We start from the raw sequence: 21,496 nt of genomic DNA, 5'->3' as shown, positions 1-21,496 counted from the left end.
ACTTCTCTACCAAAACAACATGGAATTCAAAAATTCAAATTCAAGCTTTGTTTTTCAAAACCAGAAAATACTGTTTCAGTTCCTTTCTGTCATCTGGGATAATAAAGGTAAAGCTCCTTGGGAAATACATGTGTGTGCGCACACAAATGCATGTCAAAAACAATCATTTCCATTGTACATAAAAGTATTTCCCTATATGAAAAACAAAACTTTATATTTTGCAGGCAGCCATGAACAATGCAAGTTTGCCTTCTTCAATTCCTTACCTCTTACTGGACAGTCCTATAGCATTTTAAGAGAAAGGGGAAAAACTTGTAGCAGTTCTGATCCAAAGAGAACTAAATTATCTTGAATTCAAATCTTACCCTAATATAAGAGGTGTGTATGACTCTTCCCTCCATGAAATTATACTCGGCTCTTCTCTCAGTGAAGTTAAATACTTACGTAAACCCAAGACCCTATCTGCCTCAGTTCTGCACCTGTAAGCAAGCAGGAATAGTATTTCCAACACAAAGGAACATGCATAATCCTTTTGGACATATATTTGTACATAACCCTAGCAAAACAAAATAAATACATGAAAAATAGGCCATGCAAATGTAGAAAAAAATGCTGAGCAAAACATTTTTGTTCCGCTTCTAGGTAGAAACAGTGAAGATATTTTTGGTCCAAACACATCATTCTGTTCCAACACATTACTTTATTCAATTTGATGAAAATTGAATGACCAGAACATAATTAATAGTTGAAACGCTTTCTGTTTAACAAATTGAAACACTCTGAATACTAACTAGCCATATGTAAAGCTCATCAATATTAATGAATCTTTCTGAAATGTATCATTTATTCTCCATGGACAGAATAGATATTAATTGGAAATAAGTCTTGTAAGTTAGGGTTTTCAGAGGCATAGAAGCGATTATGGAAAAATTCACAATGGTGTCCAAGAGATTTAGGAGCCTAAATTCCATTTTAAAACTATGAATTTTCTGAAAATCCACACTATGAATGCCCAAACAACCTTACAGAAGTGGCCTTCGGTACTGAGAATCCTACTTGTTGTGTCTTATTGCAAACATGTGAGATCTCAAAAAGTCCAGAAAAGCAGCGAAGGGAAAGTCAGACTCTCAAATTTGATTGTGGAAAAAAAAAAAAAAATCACCATGCTGAAATAAGAGCACTTTAGAGTTAAAACATCTTAAAACCCAGTGTAGAACTGTCCATAGAGCTATCTGCATTGGATTCACAGTCCTAAACTTTCTTACAGGGAGAGGTTAAACCATATAAAAAGTGAGCCATGCTTTGATTTTAATATGGTGCCAGATGCCCTTGGCTGACAGTTTTACAAAACTACAAAATCCTATTTTGCAACAAGAAAACAATGGACAATAACAAGAACTGAACAAATGCGAAAAGAGGCTGCAGAGATGCGAGAACAGGACCACACTGAAATAATCGTAAAACTAAGATGCATAATGCACTACCAAAATATCCTAACCGGCCTGCCCCCTTCCCCGTCCCCCCCCTCCCCAAATGTTGCTTCTTAGGCATTACTGAAGAGGAAAAAAAATTGCTATGATACATATGAAAAACATAAGTCTTTTTTTTTTTTTTTGTAACATACTATCCAGCATTTTAAAAATGGAACAGAAAATCAGCAGCCCACAACCTTTACATCAAATTTTGCCTGATAAAATGAGCAGGTTGTTATCCTCATTAAGAATACGCAACTCATTTGCATGTCTTCAGGTGCAGTCCTTGAACACTGATGTAGGACATCATGTTAATGGCAAAGGCAGTGTATTACCATAACAATTATTTATTCAACTCCTCACATAATAAAATAAAATAGAAGTTATCTAACACTGTGTGAATTACTTGAGCGACAACTTCAGATTATTCTGCAATGTTGTGGACTGAGTTTTCAAATATGTATTAACACAATTTTGTCATTAAGTAATTGCCAGTGGAAAGTTTGTTGTTGTTGTTGGCTTTTCTACTTTTAATATCTTTCTCATCTCAACTGTTTATTAGATTAAATTTAAGGGTGAGAGAAACATGAGTCATTAAATCACCTGAAGGTGCTTCCTGTTTATGAGGCAATAACCATTTTCCTGGGCTAATAAATTCAAGGCCCGCAGCTGAACATTTATTAGCCCAAGATACAGTTATTGTTAAGTTAATTGGAAGCACCCTGAAGTTGTTATTATAATGAAACTTCTAATGATTAAATATTTGGGAGAAATCATCTGTTTTAAAGTGTGGGGTTTTTAATGAGAAATTGAGGAGTTTGGGCAATACTACTGTTCTTGATGAGTTCTAGCACCAAAGGAAAGTGGTTGTATCTGACTCGTTCTGAGATCAGTAATGCACATATCTGACACGGAATAGCTCCTAATTTTTTTTGCCGAGTTGCTGTACGCGCTCATTAGTCAACTACCATTCTATCTTCCTCCCTTGAACGCCACCAAGACTATAACAGATTTGGAGATCGCTTCTCGCTGTGAAGACCTGCAGCTCATAGCACAGCGGATGAGGACAGTCTTGTCCCTCGCTAACGGCGCTCCATTCCAACACGCTACTTGATCAAGCCAACACAACCACCTAACTCGCAGCGGCACGGTGACGGCTTTCGCCAGACACCGTTTTCATAACTAAAAAAAACCCCAACTCCCACAAAGTCCCCAGCTCATTGCCAACCAGGAAACCACTGAAGACGGGCGAGCACCCTCCTTCACCTGGAAATCAGTGAATGTTTGCAAAACTGCCTCTAACGGCGGCGTGAGCTCCGGCTGAGGGTGGTTCTACCCGTGGACGGCAACGCACCAAGTACAGGACAAGCTGCGGTAACTACTGAGCTGCATCGAAACAGAGATCCCGATATCAGATTGATCTGTGAGCCTCCAAAGGCAAGTATGGATTGAAATTTAGCTCAATAGAAGTCCATGAAAAAAAATTTCTATTGATTGCGGCATGAATTTCAGGAACTAACTTGTATTTTATTGGCAGGATAGAGGCTTTTTCAATGACAGCCCATGGCATGAGGATCCCTACTGCAGGTAGATGCTAGGAGACAAATTTATACTGCAAGAACAGAGGTCTGCTGAAACTTTCACAGTCCTCTCTGTGCTCCTATGAACCAGAGCCTAAATCCTTCACCCTGGGGAGCGCATCTCCCCGTAGCCTCAAGCAGCCGGCCAGCTCTGTAAGTCAGAGCTGAAGTCAGGCCATGCAGATGAGTGGGTTATTTTGGTCTGGCTTACTGTGCCACACTCATAATAAGCAGGATGATGGGCTGGGGCCCAATTATTTTTGTGCGAGGGTTTTGGGGAGAAATCATTTATACCTCCTTCCATGAGGCAGCAAGGACAATGAAACAATAAAAATCCCACCTGCAGAGCAGAAATACATGCTGCAGAACAGCTGAATGGAGAGCAATGAATGTTAAAAACAGGGTAAATAAGAGAAACTCACCCCTTGGCATGCGGGCTTGGCTTGCTTCGGCTTGGCTTTGTTCACCTTTGGTTCCCAAAGCATCAATGAACCTCTAGCCAGTGTCATTCCACTATCATTTTTCTTCAACACCATCTCTTTGAGAGACAAATAAATTTAGAATATCCCTGCGGCTTTCCCCCAAAGCTTTGGGGGACAGTGAACACACAAAGCCAACCTCCCCAACAGCACGGTGCAACGCACGGGTGTCCGCGGTGCTACGCCGACAGATTAGAGCTAACACCCTGCCAACTTGGAAATGGTGGAAAATCCTCCTAAAAAATGCGCTGATAAGATCTCCCTGTGCATCACCACCTTGCTCTCAGTCATTTATTTTTAGACAACAGCCATTTCCTACTGAGATTTGTTTTAAACAGGTCTGTTACAGAATGTGGGACAATGGTAATTAGTGTGCCAAGTACCTAGAATAAGTTTTAAATGGGTAGTGGCCTGGATGAGATCATCAAGGAGTTATTCACTATAGTAGCAGCCCTGAAAGGATTTTGGAAGCTGTCAGTGGCAATACCAACCGCAGGAAAAGTGAGCAGGCACACTATTAATACTGAAAGTTTCTGAAACTTTGCAGTAATTTCAAGACCTGGAGTACATAGAGCTATGGACAAATATTTGTCCTTAAATACCATTTCCACTCCCTTTAAAGCAAAGGCCATTTTTTCCATTGAGTTCAATAAGCACTGGATCTGATATAAAGTGATCTGGCTAAAAGGCGTGTAAATGCAGCTGTCATTCTGAAAATCATTAATCCATCTGATTTCCCATTTGGGCAGCTTAAATTAATTTGCCTTGCTGCTGTACCCTTGCAAAGCCCACACACTCCAGTGTAAGTATCTATTCCTGACACCACAGCAAAGCAACAATTACAACAGTTTTAGCAGATCTTACTGAGATGCACGTATAAACACACTTCAAAGCTTATACCAATGTGTGAACCTCAAAATTTTATTTTTTAAACAACTCCATGTATTTAATTTTATAATCTAATGCATGCATATAAGCATACTCAAAATTATCCTATATATCAAGCTTTTAGTTTTTCCCCAGAATTTTTTTTTGCTATTTTTCCTATATAATCATGTTTAAGAAAGCCTTATCAATATTTAGCTTGATTCACACTTTCCAAACAATGAAACATTTAATTAAACTCTGATCCTGTGAAAGAAAATGTGTAGATTCAGTAGCTGTTTTTTCCTCTAGGTCCCCTACGAAAATATAATCGAGGCTTATTATGGTACTGAAAAGGTTTGGAGATCCAGTGAAAGAGAGAATAAGCCAGCAACCCTCTTGTTAAGTGCATCAGAATAAGATGATGGTATTTGTGCAGGACAGGCTTGGGTTCTCGTTAAGGCTTTGTCTAAACAAGCTAAATAGTGGAATATATGAACATATGAGCAGGTCCCACTGCTGGGGGGCTGCAGATGAGAGGAGCTCCTTCCACAGCTCCGCACAGCACTACGGGTTTCTCTGCAGCTCCCCAAACCAGGCACACAAGGTCTGGGTGCTGGAGAACACCAAAATTAAGGCTACATTTGAAGAATCTTATAATAACAATAGGTTCTGATTACTTAACGCAGTCAGCTCCTTGTATGTAAATCAGGAAGCTAGATGTACATCTTCAATGCATTTTTTTCCCCTCAAAATATCAGAAAGCAGCTTAACCTTGAAAATACTACTTAGCTCACAAAAGAAAAAAAAAAAAGTAGTTTATTCAGAAAGTGGTAATTAATTTTCTACAGAGGCTGAAATCACTCTGCCTAAAGCAAAATCCTTCTGACATTATTAAATGTCACAGTGCAGTTAAAGCACAATTATAAACTAATTCACAGAATAAATCTCATTAGTTTCCTGAGGCCTTATGAATAAACTGACAGAAAAACGTTACCATATTTGACTTTCATCTTGGCTTTCCTGAACAGATACACAATCAAAAAGCATAACATTTTAATAATTACAGATGATTAAAAACAGATAGTTTGAAGAAACGGCTAGGTAAAACCGACTGCTGCATACTTGTGTACTGCGGATGGAGCAATGGAAAAGTGCTCCACCTTCACCCAGCACTATAAAATTCAATCTAGAACTGAAAAATACATTTAAACAAGCAATGAGAAAGTGATTTGAGAGGTCATCCGATCTGGTGGATCTTGCAGCGACCAGATTACAGGATGGTGAATATAACCGAGCACAACGTGTTGCATCTCCTGGACCACGCGGTACGTGTTTGTGCATACAGCCGTACCCCGGCTACGCGCTTCCTTAATCAGACGGGTGTCAGCTCTGCTCCAGAAGCTGCAAAACTGAATTAGTTCACTGCTGGAATCCAGGAAAACAAGCTTCATTTCTCATTAACAGTTTAGAAAACAAATGCGTTTGAAGCAAGCAGTGGTTGCAAATAAAGGAATAGAAGTTTTTCATAGGTTCAACTTTCAAATAAGATATTTCAGTATTTGAAAACCTTGGCATCTTTTTTTTTCCTTAAAAAAAGTTGTAATAAAATCAATAAAAATTTGTGAAGCCTTTCTATTTTAGCTGTTTACAGCTCTCAGAATTTCTTTGAATTTATCTGTTTTACACACCCCACACGGATGCAACAAAGAAAGCAGGAACTAGATGGTTTAATTTTGGCAAAATACCTTAGTTATTCCTATTTCCTTGCTCATGCTCTGCACATAGCTTTCACCTCTACATTAAGGCATTGAGGTCAAAATTTTCCGTGGGGACAGGTGCTGGGCTGAATCCAGATTGTTATCTACTTAATAGATAAATTAAATTCTGCTGGAAAATTAGGATGACTAAAAGTGGCCACTAAAGGCAAAAACTTGCCCTGCTGAGTTGATGACAAGGGATTTATTCTCCTAAAGTCTTTCAGATTGACTTGCGTAAAGCAGTTTTATGAGCTAACTAACATGACGAAAACACATTTATTGGAAAATTCACGAATCGTAAAGACATACAATCTCCCTGTTGGATTCAATTTCAAAGGAGTAATTTCCTCCTCCTTGGTAGCAGAAACACACACACACACACACACACACACGTTACCGTCTCTCTTTGTTTAAACAGGGATGGACCTTCTGGGCCTGGGAATTTGGCTTTGATTCAATTACTGCTAAAGGCTAAGCAGCTTATCCGCAGCTTAGCTGAAGCAGAGATCCAGCTGGCCCACAAAGCCCAGGTGACAATTGAAGTTTGGAGCAGAAAGGATGGATCCAAAATTCGGTTCAAGACACTGAAAAGACCAAGGCCAATGGGAAAAAGTGGTAAGGACTTTCCTGTGGGCTAAAACACTGGGATTGGGTTCAGAAGATGGGACTGGGGTTCTTGGTTGCGTTACAGACTGCACAGAGAAATGACTGAAACTCAGTCCTGTGATTCCGCTGCTGCAAAACAACTCAGCATTCAACTCAAAGCCGTTCCTCGATATTTTCTTAGACGTACGTTCCCAAAGAACTTCCACTGATACCTGTACACTACTTGAGTATTACAAATACTCATTTGTACCCTGGACTGCATCAAAAGCAGCATGGCCAGCAGGTCGAGGGAGGGGATTCTCCCCCTCCACTCCGCTCTCGTGAGACCCCCCCTGCAGTACTGCGTCCAGCTCTGGGACCCCCAACACGGGGAGGACGTGGACCTGTTGGAGCGAGTCCAGAGGAGGCACACCGGGATGATCAGAGGGCTGGAGCACCTCTCCTGTGAAGACAGGCTGAGAGAGTTGGGCTTGTTCAGCCCGGAGAAGAGAAGGCTCCGGGGAGACCTTAGAGCAGCCTGCCAGTACCTAAAGGGGGCTACAAGGGAGCCGGAGGGGGACTTTTTACAAGGGCCTGTAGTGATACGACAAGGCGTAATGGCTTTGAAATGGTCCCTTCCAACCCAAACCATTCTATAATTCATTCTGTGAAATATGGGAGCTGCCTATGAGAAGCAGATAAACAAAAATGAATCTCTTCTAATTTTACTCTGTATAAAAGTGCAAACGCAAACCTGCCAGATCTTTACAAAGCCCCCATAACCACAGACCAAGTGTTGGACTTAAATGCAACAGTGGCAATTTACAGCAGCAGAGAACCTGCCTGATTCCATAACAGCAACCGCAGAGAAGTTTAAATTTCTAATTATGGGGTGATCATAAACAAGTAGCACCTGAAAACATAATCCAAAACAAATAAAAAGATGGTTGAAGAGTTCACTAAATAAAGAATACACAAAAGACTTAGATACTGCAGTAAAGAAAGCATGTTTAATATCCCACTATTAAATGGAATAGTAACATTTATTTTTGCACCACCTTTATAGTGTTATTTGTATCAGAATCAAATTCAAAGGTTTCCTCTTCTAGGGGTTTTGTGTGTGTGGTTTTTTCCCCCTTACACTGCTATGGTCAAGCTAAAAACATCACGTAATGGGAAATAATTGCAACATTTTTTAAATCATATTGGATATAAGAGGGAGAAGAAATATAAATCAATCTTATTTACATTGAGACTACAGTCTCCTGTGACCTCCTACCTGACAGCTTCTTTTCCCCTGTATCCTAATACATGGATAATTTTTGTAATAGAAAACTGAATCTAAAGATTTTAAACCTTGGTGTTTTAAACCAATTCAATTCATCCGTTAGAGGATATAATAAAAAACAGAACACAATTTAGTGAGGACTTTTTGCAAAGGAAAGAGATAAAGTCACTCTAAGACAGAGAACCTGAAAATAACCGTAACTAAAAGACCAAAGAACCATGGCAAGAAGATGAACCTGCTCATCCAAAGAGAAACCTTAGAGAATAGAATTCTTTGCAGCTTTAGAAACACACTAGTCAAGTTAGCACCATCCTATGTATCACTGGTTTTTTCAGGAAATGAATGAAGTGTAGCAGGTAACTTTTTCATGTTACATTCACACTTAACTCCCGGACTCAACTCATCTAAATTAGGAAGCTGTACATGATAAATTCAGTCAACAGCAGACAATGAGAGAGGCAATTCCCGGGCGAGTCAGATCTGATGTAGGAGTGTATTAAGCAAGGCTGACTACATTAATGCCTAATATCAGATGAGATGGATTTAATCTTAGCGCTTGTCTGGGACAACGAATTTTAGTGATTTGAGAAATTGGTTATAATTCAACCCATACAGCAATTGTTTTCTGGATGAAGCTGCAGCTCCAGTTTAACTCAGTGGGACTGTTGCAATCATCTTTAAGTAGGTGGATAGATCTTATGAATCAAAATCTAATCGTTTTAACGATACTAAAAAAAACAGGAAAAATGTACTTGGCATCAGAGACTGCAATCTCAGAAAGTTGCTAAAGCAAGGGGGAAACTGCATTTGTTTGTATTCATTTCCTGCTGTGGTAATTATCTCTGCAGATTTCATGATAAGTCTCTGGGAAGGAGTCACTGAGAGCTATAACACATTATTCAGCAAGTGTCACTTTGTGGGAATGGAACCAGTGTTTATTAGAGAGCCATAAGCAGACTTTTTACAATGAAATTGTAACAAAGTAGGCTAGTTTGATGTTTGCAAAAGGAATACTAATTTCCCTGCTGTCTCTGGGAAAATCTGCTATTTTCATGAAGACTTTTCTAAACCAATAAATCCTATGCCAGCAAGAGGCCCGGTAAAGATGCACAGATCTTAGTAACTCATCATAATCCTTTGTAATCCCTTTAGAAATACAACCTGCTTACAAGGATGCGTGACTCTTGTGTTCTGCAAAAATATTCCCAATCATTCTGGATTGAAGAACCCAAGGGCTTGGGTTATTTTCTATGCAGCTGAGAAAAAGGCAGTGATTCAGAGAGTTGTGCTGCAGCAGGTGCAGCAGTTGTAGTGCACAGCACCACAGCTGTGAGAGGGGCTATTTCCTCCAACCCAAGAAAATTTACACCTTTACAACTCACATCAGACACTGCTCTTATCATGCCATTCCACCAGCTGCAAGGGGGAGACAGTCGTTAGGCAAGGAGTTCACAAGGCAGGGCTCCCTATGCTGGGAAGTTGTGCTAACCCTTCTCTAATTTCAGATCTGGAATTTAATCAGTAATTTCAATGCCTCTGTTGATGGAGCATGGGGTTTTCTGCACTCCCAACCCCAAAAGGCAGCTGGGAGGATCTGGGACAGGTCAACATTTCAGAGAATGAGACCCGGTCTTGCAAAAGTTTTCCTGTATTTTAAGGATCTACAACCCAGCTCTTCAGAAAAGAACCAGAAGAACCAGTACAACTAGATCTCTTCTCCTGCCAACCACTCCTCAGATACTTTAATTCTACCACATACACTGTCTCTAGCCACTTAGGAGTTATCTGTGCACAAAGTTTGCACTTTGTTAACAATACTGCATTAATAAAGATAAGATACGGTTGGTAGGAAGGTCATTCCTACTGCTCTATTTGTTCTTGTATGGAAACAAAAGACCTGCACCTGAATCTGTAGGCCTGATTTGTCATATTAGTATTTTCACTCACCTAAATGTATCTTTATGCCAGACAAAACAAAACCAGAGAAACAATAAAAACTTTCTTTCAACCTAAACCCACACAAAATAAGCAAGAATCTAGGAAATAAACCAGCCTCGGCTGATAATCCGGACTGAACAAAGGATTCTCAATGCTACAGGGAAAATAAAAACCTGCCTTGAGCTGTAAAGTTACAAGAAAGAAATCTGGTTGAAGTCCAGTCCAAGCTGTAGAAAAGTTTGATTTCCCCCCCCCCCATAGATTTCAAGTCTGATGGGGAACCAGTTAATTGACTTTCTGATCCACAAAGAGAAGAGGGGGGGCACAAGATAATCCTTAACCGACAGAGGAAGGCCGATGGCAAGTGCAAGGGTAATTAATTTATCTTCAAAGTCAACATAGATTCATGCTCTGGGAGAATTGCATAATTAACACTGCAAGGGGAACTGCAGCAAGCAACACTATCGATGAACCTGTCCTGCAGGTATAAATTCAGATTCAGAGTTGACAGGACAGTTGAGGCAGATCAGCAGAGCTCTGTGGCTGGAGCCCACCGGCATCAATGGAGCATCTAACCCCAAAATTGCAGCAGGCAGTGAGGAAACAAGTTGGTGTAGCTGCACCTCACAATTAGGCAAGGTTTCCTCTCTTGTAAAAATTATTCCAGCCATTAACTGAACTCGAGTCAGCTCCCTCATAAATAATTTTGTTAATAAGTAGATGTTAATTTTATTCACTGGGTTGGTTTGGTTTTTTTCCTATTTCCCAAGTTTGTTATCAGTCAAATGAACCAAGGTCAGAGATATACCAAACGATGCCTGCAGCAGATAACTCAGAAGTCAGTGGTGCTTAGAGACTAATAATTAAGGTCTGATCTTTTGCGTATCGGACACTTTAAGCAGCAACAGTCCCCAGCGTTGCTCATCTTTAAACGAAGGAATTAACTTCCCAAACCCTATTCAGAGAGCCTTACAAAACAAACCGATATGGTTAGCTATGTTCTGGGAAGTTTAGGGGAAGTTATCTATGGACATAACTATACAACTTAATGGTAGCACTCAGTTTAAAAAAACCCAAACCACAACAACTACTACATGTATGGAGTACCTTTTACCCCAAAGATTTTATAAACGGAAGTATAAATGCCATACAAGGTGTTCTTCTTAGGGATGGGTTTTTCTGGATGTTCTTAGCTTTCAAAAATGATTTACACTCTGAAAGACGCAGAAGGACACATCGTGGACTTTTTGAAAAAATCCAGTAACAGACCTAGATTCCCAAAGATCACATGTGTAACTCTCCATGGGATTCTACCTATTAAGATACTGTTACGCCTAGTAGGAATTAGGAACCTAGATGTCTTCAATCTTCAAAGCCTATGTTTAATCCAGGACTGATTTCTACGGAGTTAGGCATCTAACCCAATCCAGAGCTCCAGAAAATCCCACTAACACACCTGAATGTTTAGACACGTACACATCTCTAAACCCGAGTCTTAGCCCCAGCTCCATGTGGTTACATCTGAGATTTTCCATTATCAAAGCCTACATAATGGTTTATGACTGCGTCTTGGGACGCTAATTATACAGCAATTGAAATGGCTGTGGCAGTTCGGCAGCATCAAAGTCATGTTATCTATCAAATCACCGGTATTGTTTTCTGCATTTCTTACAGGGGACATGCTCCCAAGCTTACTGGAGACAACAGAAAGACTGTCACTGATTTCACTAGTGGTAAGAACGGGTATGTTACGCAGAACTTCCATCCGATCCACAGTCCCCTCCAAATCAACTACCTGGGTGGTACATATATTATCAGAAACAAGACAGCTTGACACAGTTACCTGGTCAAGAGGCTTGCACAGGAGCCACATGCACTTCCCTCAGGTAAACTTAGCATTTAATATGGCTTAACTTCATCATCAGAATATACGCACGCAGGCGCTGGAAACATGAAGTAATGCTTAACACATACCTCTTCGATACAACGTTGGTATAGTCTGAGGCTTGACATCTATGGGAGAGCCATGGGAAAAGTCCTCAAACACATTTTCTGCAACATAAATAAAGGAATTTTTAGTATGCAGGGAAGCTGCGAGTAATAGCGCAGAAATTAAAATGCCGGTATCTGGTAAATATCCGTGCTGGCCATTAGCAATAACAAATAAAGATATTTTTACAAAACAGTTGCTCTGGAACAGAGGCATAACCACACTGGAGTGCAGTTACAGCTGTGTGCATGTAATAGAGTATTTTTGGTTTGCTGGAACAAGAGAATTTATGACTGGGCCTTTGAGTTTTTGCAGACAAGAAATGTACTTTTTATTTTCTGTATATCCTTTAATAAGGAACATGTATGTATCTGTAACAACAGGAGGAGAACAACATTACCCAGTGAATCACCAATATAATTTGTTGCATTACTTACCAGGAGCATGACTTCAAACCGGAGGAAGTGTGCATGCGTGTACACACATACATATACAAAATGTGCACACCTACACATACATATGTTTTAAAAACCACATGGGTTAATATCTATTCCATATACAGCGCTACACAGACATCATCTCACTGCTTTCAGTCAGAATTTCTGAACTTGGAGTGATGCACTGGGACCAGAACGGAGACAGGATTTTACCCTAAGGTGATGGTTGACTATATAGGAAGCACACGACGCATCATCCACATTGCATGTGACAGCTCTTCACCAAGCAAGGAAACATTTTCCTACTATAGTTTAAAAAAATAAATAAATAAAAAAAACAAACCACACTTTCAAACTTTGGCCAAACTATAGCACAGAAAATCTTGATAGTAATGATTCGCCAGCCACAAATGAGACTGAAACCGTAACTTGAAGGCAAGAACGGCAACGGGGCTTGGAAGCTAGTCCTGGTACCGGGAGCAGTGCTGTCCTCCAGTGCCAGGCCCACTGGCATGGCATTTTAGCAGATAAAGTGTCCACAGGCAAAGGGATTTTTAGCTCAGGTCTTGGAGCCAGCAGCTGCATTCTCATCCTCTTCCTCTCCCCCCCGCAGCGATCTTTTGCAGCACAGCTCTGGACGTTCATGCAATCTGCAGAGCGTGACACTGCCGCAGATGTGCGCCCGCTCGCTTTTGGCTTTAGCTACGGCTGGTCTCCAAAACTAGGCAAGTTCTGATATCGGCATGAGCGGGAGCAGAAGCAAGTCTTGAGGGTCTTATTTTTGGAAACTTTGAGCTCCTTCAATTCCTTCTCTGCTTTGTTCAAGACCTGGGAGGATCAAGTCCAACAGCAAAACACTTAGCTGGGCAAACCCCCTCAGATTTGATGGGTTGGGCCGAAAATGATTAGACAGCTGCCACGTTCCCTCTCGTGTATACATTTGCAGTGCCTGTCTCTAATAAAGCTGATTCACAAAGGTAAAAAGAAAACAGAATCAGGTCTCTAGACTGCAGCTTCCTAGGACTCAGCTTTGCTTGAGCCCTCAGTCATTGGTATTGATTCACATCAACAAAAGCACATCCCCACTTGCTAGCAATTTCCAGTATACATAAACGTGCCATCATAGAGCAAAAATGATAAACACAGAAAGCCTTGATTCAGCAATGTCATCTAACCTCCCTCTGTGATATAGATCTGTCCACTTAGGAGGGATCCTTGGACTAGCTATTAAGAACTTTGTAGAAATCCAGATACTATTTAAAAAAAATCAGAACACAAGGTATTTCTACAGAGTTTCTTTTTGCTAGTACACTTCCATGTGAAAAATGTAGTTATGCAAGAGACACATCCAACAGCCATCTGAGCTTTTGCTATGCAGCAGCTAGCCGCAGAAAATCATCAGCACTGGATATAGTCTAAGCACACACACATCTGTACTGATTCCATTTTTCAATGATGCTTTGATTAAACATACCAGACTGGCCTACAGGCTTCCTCAGCAGTTTGAAATGCAGGTCCGCTCCCTCCTTGCTGCATGCAAATGTTATTCTTAAACTGTTTATCACCAAATAGCTGGATGTGGATTCTCCCAGGCAAGCAACAGACCCTGGCAGCTTTTACCTCTTGTTGGCAGAAATCAGTTCCCAAGTTCTTCACTCACTGACGCACACAATGCCTGCTTGATTGCTCTCTTCGAGATCAGTCCTTGAGGTGCTGAGCATGTCCTTGACTCCCCTGAATTCACTGGGAAACAAGCAGATACAGAAAGTCAATGATATCTGTATTTCTCTCCACCGTCTTTAGCTGAGACGATGTTCCAGGAGAAAAGGTGCTGTCAGTACCAAGAGGTTGGGAGCACGTTGGTTCAACAGGGTAAGGAAAGCCAGCATTTCTATATTCTGTTAAATCAGTTTTTGTGGAAAATCAAGAAGCTGTTGGCTCCAGTACAGTCAATTCAGCATTTTACACAAGAAAAAAAGAAAAAGCCAAAATAAAAAACATTCAGAGCTTTCAAAACATGCTCTTTTGTTATCTCAAACAACCTTAGTGGGAGCCAAAGATCTGCAGTACACATCAGACAGATGTGCATTTCAGCACAGAGCAGATTGCATGTTTTCAAGCTGCTGGTTTCCATCTGATTTAATATTCAGATTCGTTGGCATACACCAGCAGCTGAAAATGAAGGCCTTCCAGAAACTCAACTTTTCAAGTCATCATACAATTGCTCATGTGCAACAAAACAGAAAAAGCATATGGGGGCGGCACACCAGTGCTCTGTGAATAATTTCCCTCTCTTTTTATATTTCTGAAACGCAATGGGAAAACATTTTGAAATATGGGCTTTGAAAAAGGAAGCAAAACAAAGGTTTATATACCATTTGTTACATGTGCTGGAAAGGAACCGTATGTTCCAGGAAAGGGCTATTCTGAACTTTGTACAGCTGCGAGCAGAGCTGATCTGCTCAGAGCAAGGAAAAAATTCCACACGCTCAAATTCCTCTAATTACAAAAGCATTACATCAGCCCCAAGTTGGATTTAGAATTTAAAGGTTATCCCAAACACAGCCATATGTAAGTCAAAATTTACCATGAACATACATGATAGTATCAATTTTATTCAGGGTGACATTTTTCACTACACTATAGTAATTAGATTAAGTTTTGGGATACAGCTGTCTCATGCAATTGAAAATTCTCCCTAAGCTGTCATTTACAGAAGGTACTCCTCCATATTTCCCATGTGGTCCTTCATGCTTGTAATTTGAATAAATAATGCTTCTAAACTTACTTTCAACCACAAAGTGATTTGAAAATTATCACTCTGATCATGCAAAGTCTCTCCTGATTCTAACGAGCTGTCAAGATTTTGAAACCAGCAGTGAAAGAAAGGTCATTAGTGGGGGCAAGGAAATAAAAAGCTGAGGAACTGATTTTCATGCTGGCAGGAAGAGGATAAAAATCAGACACTATCTCTCCTGGTCTTCTCCATGCTATAAAACGCTGCTTTCATTCCTTCCAGAAGATTTTGTCAAAATACTAAGGCTTTGATAGGATGCAAAGGGAAAGATCTAAAGGTATGAGGTATACCTGCTTTTGGCCCAGAAGTTAGTATTTTACAGTAATAGAATCCTATCTCTGTATTCACAAGTAGAAAAAGAAGTCTCCTGGATGGGAGATGCTATATAAACAAAGTGAAAAGGACACTGGAAGGAGGCAGAAACACTCAGATGTGTTCCACATTTTACTAAGACTTTACCAAATGTTCAGGCAAAGACTTCGTCATGTAAACCAAGCCCATATAGTTTTGCCAAGGTAGCACAGACAGCGATAGCACAGAGATCCGAAACCTTATTAAAGATCCCAATACTAGCCCATATCCTATTCTCCCTGTACAGAAACCAGGCTGCCCATAGACTGGTTTAGCAACTGTGCTGGTTTGGGCTGGGATAGAGTTCATTTTCTTCATAGTAGCTGGTATGGGGCTATACTTTGGACCTGTGCTGGGAACAGTGTTGATAACAGAGATGTTTTTGTTATTGCTGAGCAGTGCTTATACAGAGCCAAGGGCTTTTCTGGTTCTCACCCTGTCCCACCAGCGAGCAGGGTGGGGGGCACAAGAAGTTGGGAGGGGACACAGCCGGGACAACTGACCCAAGGGATATTCCAGACCATATGACATCGTGCTCAGTATATAAAGCTGGAGGAAGAAGGAGGAAGGGGGGACATTCGGAGTCATGGCATTTGTCTTCCCAAGTCACCGTCACTTAGCGTGCTGGAGCCCTGCTTTGCTGGAGATGGCTGAACACCTGCCTGCCCGTGGGAAGTGGGGAATGAATACCTTGGTTTGCTCTGCTTGCACGTGCGGCTTTCGCTTTACCTATTAAACTGTCTTCATCTTAACCGACGAGTTTTCTCACTTTCATCCTTCTGATCTCTCCCCCATCCCACTGCGAGGGAGGCGAGCGAGCAGCCACGCGGCGCTCAGCTGCCAGCTGGGGTTATATCACGACAGCAACGCATCCGTATCTTCATCCTTTTGGAACAAATCAAAAGTTTCTGCCATCAGCAAACTCTGACATGGAATGTCGAATTGAATGTTTCACCTTACACTAGGCAGAGCCTCCCAAACAGCTCTATAAAGAGCAAAGACAACAGCTGCTTCTCGTGCTCTCCGTGGTGTACTATAACTAAAGACTTTCTCCCTGACAGCGTGCAGCAACCGCGTCATTGTATTACTTTGCGCAGCTGAACACTGTGGATATAAAGAACTCAAGACACAACCTTCGGAAACATATTACAGATAAATAAATTGCCTTTGACATTCCCCATTCCTCTTACACTTCCAAAGACAGGCTGAACGTTGGAGCATGATGAATTTTCCCAGAGATGTTCAAGCTAATTTAATAGGAATGATCTGTTTATTATACCACATATAGCTCCAACCCGCCAATTGCAGTGTGGTTGTGTGGCAAGGCTGCTCCCTTGGGTACCGTAACAGCTAAGCCACAGCGTGGGCTTCACGTTGTGCTGGTTTTGCCTGGGATAGAGTTAATTTTCTTCACAGTAGCTAGTATGGGGCTATGCTTTGGATTTGGCGGGGAAGTGAGCGAGCGGCTGGGTGCTGCTTAGCTGCCGGCTGGGGTTAAACCATGACACACGCGCTCATTGACTAATACATTATGCATCATATCTCAGCAGGAAACGTATTCCCAGAGGACCTTAGACTTGAAAAGAATGAGTAGGAAGAGAGTCTACGTGTGGATGAAGTAGGTGCTGAAGAGGAACAATAACACAGAAAGTCCTTTTTATAGCAGAGACGGGACCTAAAGGGAAGATGACAAACTTGGCTAAGGGTTAAAGACAGAAAAAAGACAACGAAACATGTTGTTACGATCCGTCCCGTGCGTTGAAGACTTCTGGTTATAGGATAATTCGCACACTCGCATTAAAACAAAAGCCCTGTTGTGTCTCTGGAACTGGAATTTCAGAAGTGTGAGTTCCTAACCTCAGATGAGAATCCAGCTTTTGTGAAACTCAGATGCCTTGGACTGAGTTTTGGCTTGGCGGGACTATGAAATTCAGATCTGCAACCAGCCTCCCTTAAAGTTTGGGGAGTGTTAAAACATTAAAGCTTAGATCAGGTCCTAACTCTGCAAAAACCAGCAACCTAGCTTTCCGAGTCCAAAACTTGTTTGGAGCTGGGAGTTTTTACCCTGTTGGGCCTGTGTGATGTTACTTCTCTAAGTCTCTCAACCTCAGCCATGGTTTTCTCTTCGATAAGATAGGTTAGCAGTCCAAAAGTGTTAATTCAAGAAAGTTTTGGAAAATATCAAGATCTAAACATAAATGCAAATATATCTGACATAGCAGAGCTACAACAGCTTTTCATCTTCATAGGATATCTTTGACATCTAGCAGAAGAAATGCTTATAAACTTAAAAAATACTTATAATTTCTGCTTACTCAGTGGATCTATGAACACATACATAGATATAACAAGGGTATTTCTGCATGTATAAGATTTAGGAACAGTGGGCAGAAAAATGTCTGAGACACCAAGAAATTAAGGCCAGGTACTTTTTTTTTTTTCTTTCAAGAATATAAGCATTTAAGAAACCCAGAGCGACAGAATTTCAATGCAGTTTTCACAGCTGAGGCTTTTAAGTTATTTTAAAATCGTAGTATATTTGGCTTGTTGATATCACACAGAAACCCTGTAGGAGAGCTCCAGCTTTCCTCTTGGAAATCAAATGCCAATTTAGTGCCTAAATCATAAACCCAACACTTCTTTTAGCACTGTGCACAATCAGACTTACAGTGTTTTCATCTTTATTACATACAAGCTCCAGAGCATGGAAAATGCACAGACAACTGTCCTCTGGAGTTCATGCAGTTCATGAAACTTGAGGATCGAAAAGCTCGCAAACAGACAAAATAACACGAATGGATGCAGCTAGGAACTATCAAAAAGGAGAGATCAAAAAAGGAACTGATCCAATCTATCCAAACAAAATTGGTGATATTTTAAGCATAATTTTTGCTCTGAAAGAATGGGATGGGTAAAAGAAAAAAAAAAAAGAAGAAAAAAAAAAGACCGTAGTATGTTTACTGATTTTACTAAAGTACATTGACTGCAGTAACTGTCATCTCTGCATATTGCAGCAGTATAGTGTAATATGTGTCGCAAACTGGCAAACGGATCGCACATCCCCCTGAGAAAGGAGCACTGGGCTCTACCAGGTCCATCTTGTAAACGCCAACATCCCTCCTCTGCAGCTGGCAAAGGTTGATGAAAATTCAAGGTGCTGTCTAAAGAAAAATGGGCTGGCAGGGTAAGTGAAACGAAGAGCACTGAAGATCAGAAAGGATAAAATTACACCAGTTTCTGCAAGGCCAAGTGTATCGAAGGTGCTGGGAAGAGAAGCACAGAACTGGAGTGTAGGACTGCGCAGAAATGTTTAAACAAGTCAGATAAACAGCACTGAGATGTACAGGCACACTGAGAACCATGTAGTTTAATTTCCTGTTAAATGATACTGTTTTATAAACAAGATTCTGTACAGTTCATCTTTTTTTGTTAGTGGATAATAAACTGGAATGGATAGAAGATAATTAGCAAGAGTGCTTTTACAGTTAATTGGCAAGACTGATTTTACTCTGCACAATGCCAGGTGCTATCTGAAGTGCTCATCTTCTACGGCACTTCACTCAGACGCTGTGCAGAGGCGAGCAGATGATCCACAGCCAGCTCAACAGCAAAGGATATGTCGGCGTAGGAAGGAATAAAACCACAAATATATTTAGGCCAGACCAAAACCAGAGGCACATAAGGGGCTCTTAACTGCCTCTAAAAGATTTAACATAATCAGTCTGATTTTGATTTTGTCAATGAAAATTTCAAATAAACTTACTACAAAAATGTATGAGCATCAGCAAAATATTAATTGTAAATTGAAATTTAATAAAAGTTTCACTGCTAGGTAAAGTTTCTAGCTATAAGTATGGAGCCCATGCTGTCAAATGCTTATGAGTGATTAATTTTCACACTTCAGGAGATTACAGAAGGTTTTTTTCATAACATTCTTCACCGCCTTAAACCTTGTGAAATTATTTATAACCATGAAAAGGGTATACATCATTTTTATTCTGATTTGATATTATACTGCCACGGCTTTTCACTAATCTGCGTAACTGTACAAAGCTTAGGACCCCTCAACTTTTCTTTCCATCAATTATTTAAACAGTGACTTCCATTTTTTTTTCCATTGACTGCTAATTAACATTAACTTACTGCTTTTATACAATTTTCTTAGGCAGAAAGGCAGCTAGCAAATTCTCAGCAGGACTGAAATTGCATCAATAAGTATGGTTTAGGTTTATGCCAGCGTTGCAAAAAAAGAAGTAGCTATATTAGGTAACAAATACTCTCTATATAATATAACTATTTTTATGAATTTAATGATGGACCAGCTCATTAAAGACCATGTACCATCTGAAAACTTCAAAGCACATAACTCTAATTGCCTTGTACATAGTGAATTTTCAGAATATAAAAACTATGATATTTTCAAAAGACATGTTCAAAATTTCCAAGTTAAAGGTTTAAATCTAAACCTTTGTGTTTTGTTCAACACCTTGCCACTGACCTTAATAAATCAGGCATCACAGAAGAATCTGGAGAACTGGCACAAAGAGGCCTCAATCAAATTTCCACCACTTCCATCGTCCCAAAACATCTCCCCCCTTCCACAGATACCCTTTCTCCAGTTAACTAAGCAGTAAGCAGCCTGTGACAGCATTTTGTGGCTCTGTCAGCCCAATGCAGAGTAGCGAGGCTGCTGTAGCATGTCAAGCATCTGAACAGTTACTTAATTATCCTGCCAGTTTTAGCAGATATTTGATACAATCATTCATAATATAAATTACTGCTACAGGGAGCATGAACATTCCATTTTAAATATCACAATGCACAAACATCAGCAATTCCCAATTATTAAGTGCAAATGTAGGAGGCTACTTAACTGCAATTAGCAGCAGCCATCTTAGGGTTTTTTCTCAGTTTGTGTTTATTTTTAAGATATTAGCGCTTAATTTATGTCTAATATGCGAAATCTGGTTTTGAGTGAAGTTTAGAGAGCTAGGAAATCCCAAAGTAAATCATCCAGATTAGTCACAACGCTTGTAAGAAAATTATATGTCATCAGTATGCCTCCCAATTCCAAGAGAAAGAAGTCTTCTGTTCTGCATCAATGGCACATTAGCTGTATTAGAGGTAATTGTGCATATTTGTTCTAACTACTAACAAGTTGGTGAAAGTGGGGGTGAAAAAAAAAATCTTGAAAAAGCTCTTTTTTCCCCAATTTTTTTGTAAGTGATAATTTAGAGTATAATACTGCTTGATTAGATTTACAGTTAACTCCAAAATAAACCAAATCTCCACACAAAAAGAAAGGGAAAGTATATATTCATTTTTTTCTACTCTGAATACTGAAATTTGACATTTGTAAAAATTAAATTCGGCAAATCTTTGAGTACATCTTACGTACACATGCTATTAACTTCTTAGAAAACATTTATCGGGGTGCAACCAAACAAAATCACTTTGCACATGAAACTTGGCATTTGGGCCCTTTCTATCAACTCAGACCCCAGATGGGTGTTTTTTATGGTATGTACTGTGAAACTGCAGAACTAAATAAGGCTTCCTAACTCAAATGGCTTGTCTCCCCTCCTCAAACCAGTGTCCAGATCTCTTCCCCCCCCCATTAATTTTTCCCCTTAAATTTCTAATTACTTTTCATGATCGCTGCACTTTATTTTTTAACCTTTACAAATATATACATAGACTTTTTTTTTTTTACTTTTTTTTGTTGTTGTTACTTTTTTATACAGGGTTATACCTCAGAAGGTATAATACCATCTCCCACTCCCTTTCATGCAGTTAAGGCTGCAGGAGGCGACTTAAACCAATGGAGGTTCCTAGAGCAGAAATGCTGCACAGAGACACTATAGCTCTGCAATCCTCAGGGTATCAGTTGAATTTTTTTTATGGAAGCGCAGCAACATTTGGTGCAAGAAGTCTGGTCAACAGGTTTGGTTTCCC

General features: G+C 40.2%; 1 protein-coding gene across 1 annotated transcript in view; it reads right to left on the bottom strand.

Moving 5' to 3' along the window:
- Nucleotides 1–14,028, bottom strand: part of LRRTM4 (leucine rich repeat transmembrane neuronal 4) — a 576,595-nt gene extending 562,567 nt beyond the window's left edge. Inside the window, exon 1 of the mRNA XM_069801084.1 lies at nucleotides 14,014–14,028. The gene's annotated coding sequence lies outside the window, so the exon portion shown is untranslated. The remainder of the gene's footprint in view (nucleotides 1–14,013) is intronic.
- Between the last annotated feature and the right edge of the window lie 7,468 nt (nucleotides 14,029–21,496).

Source organism: Haliaeetus albicilla, chromosome 13 (assembly GCF_947461875.1).
Source record: "Haliaeetus albicilla chromosome 13, bHalAlb1.1, whole genome shotgun sequence".
Classification (NCBI taxonomy): Eukaryota; Metazoa; Chordata; class Aves; order Accipitriformes; family Accipitridae; genus Haliaeetus; species Haliaeetus albicilla.
Note: the sequence above shows the minus strand (reverse complement) of the source record. Positions and strands in the feature narration are given on the sequence as shown.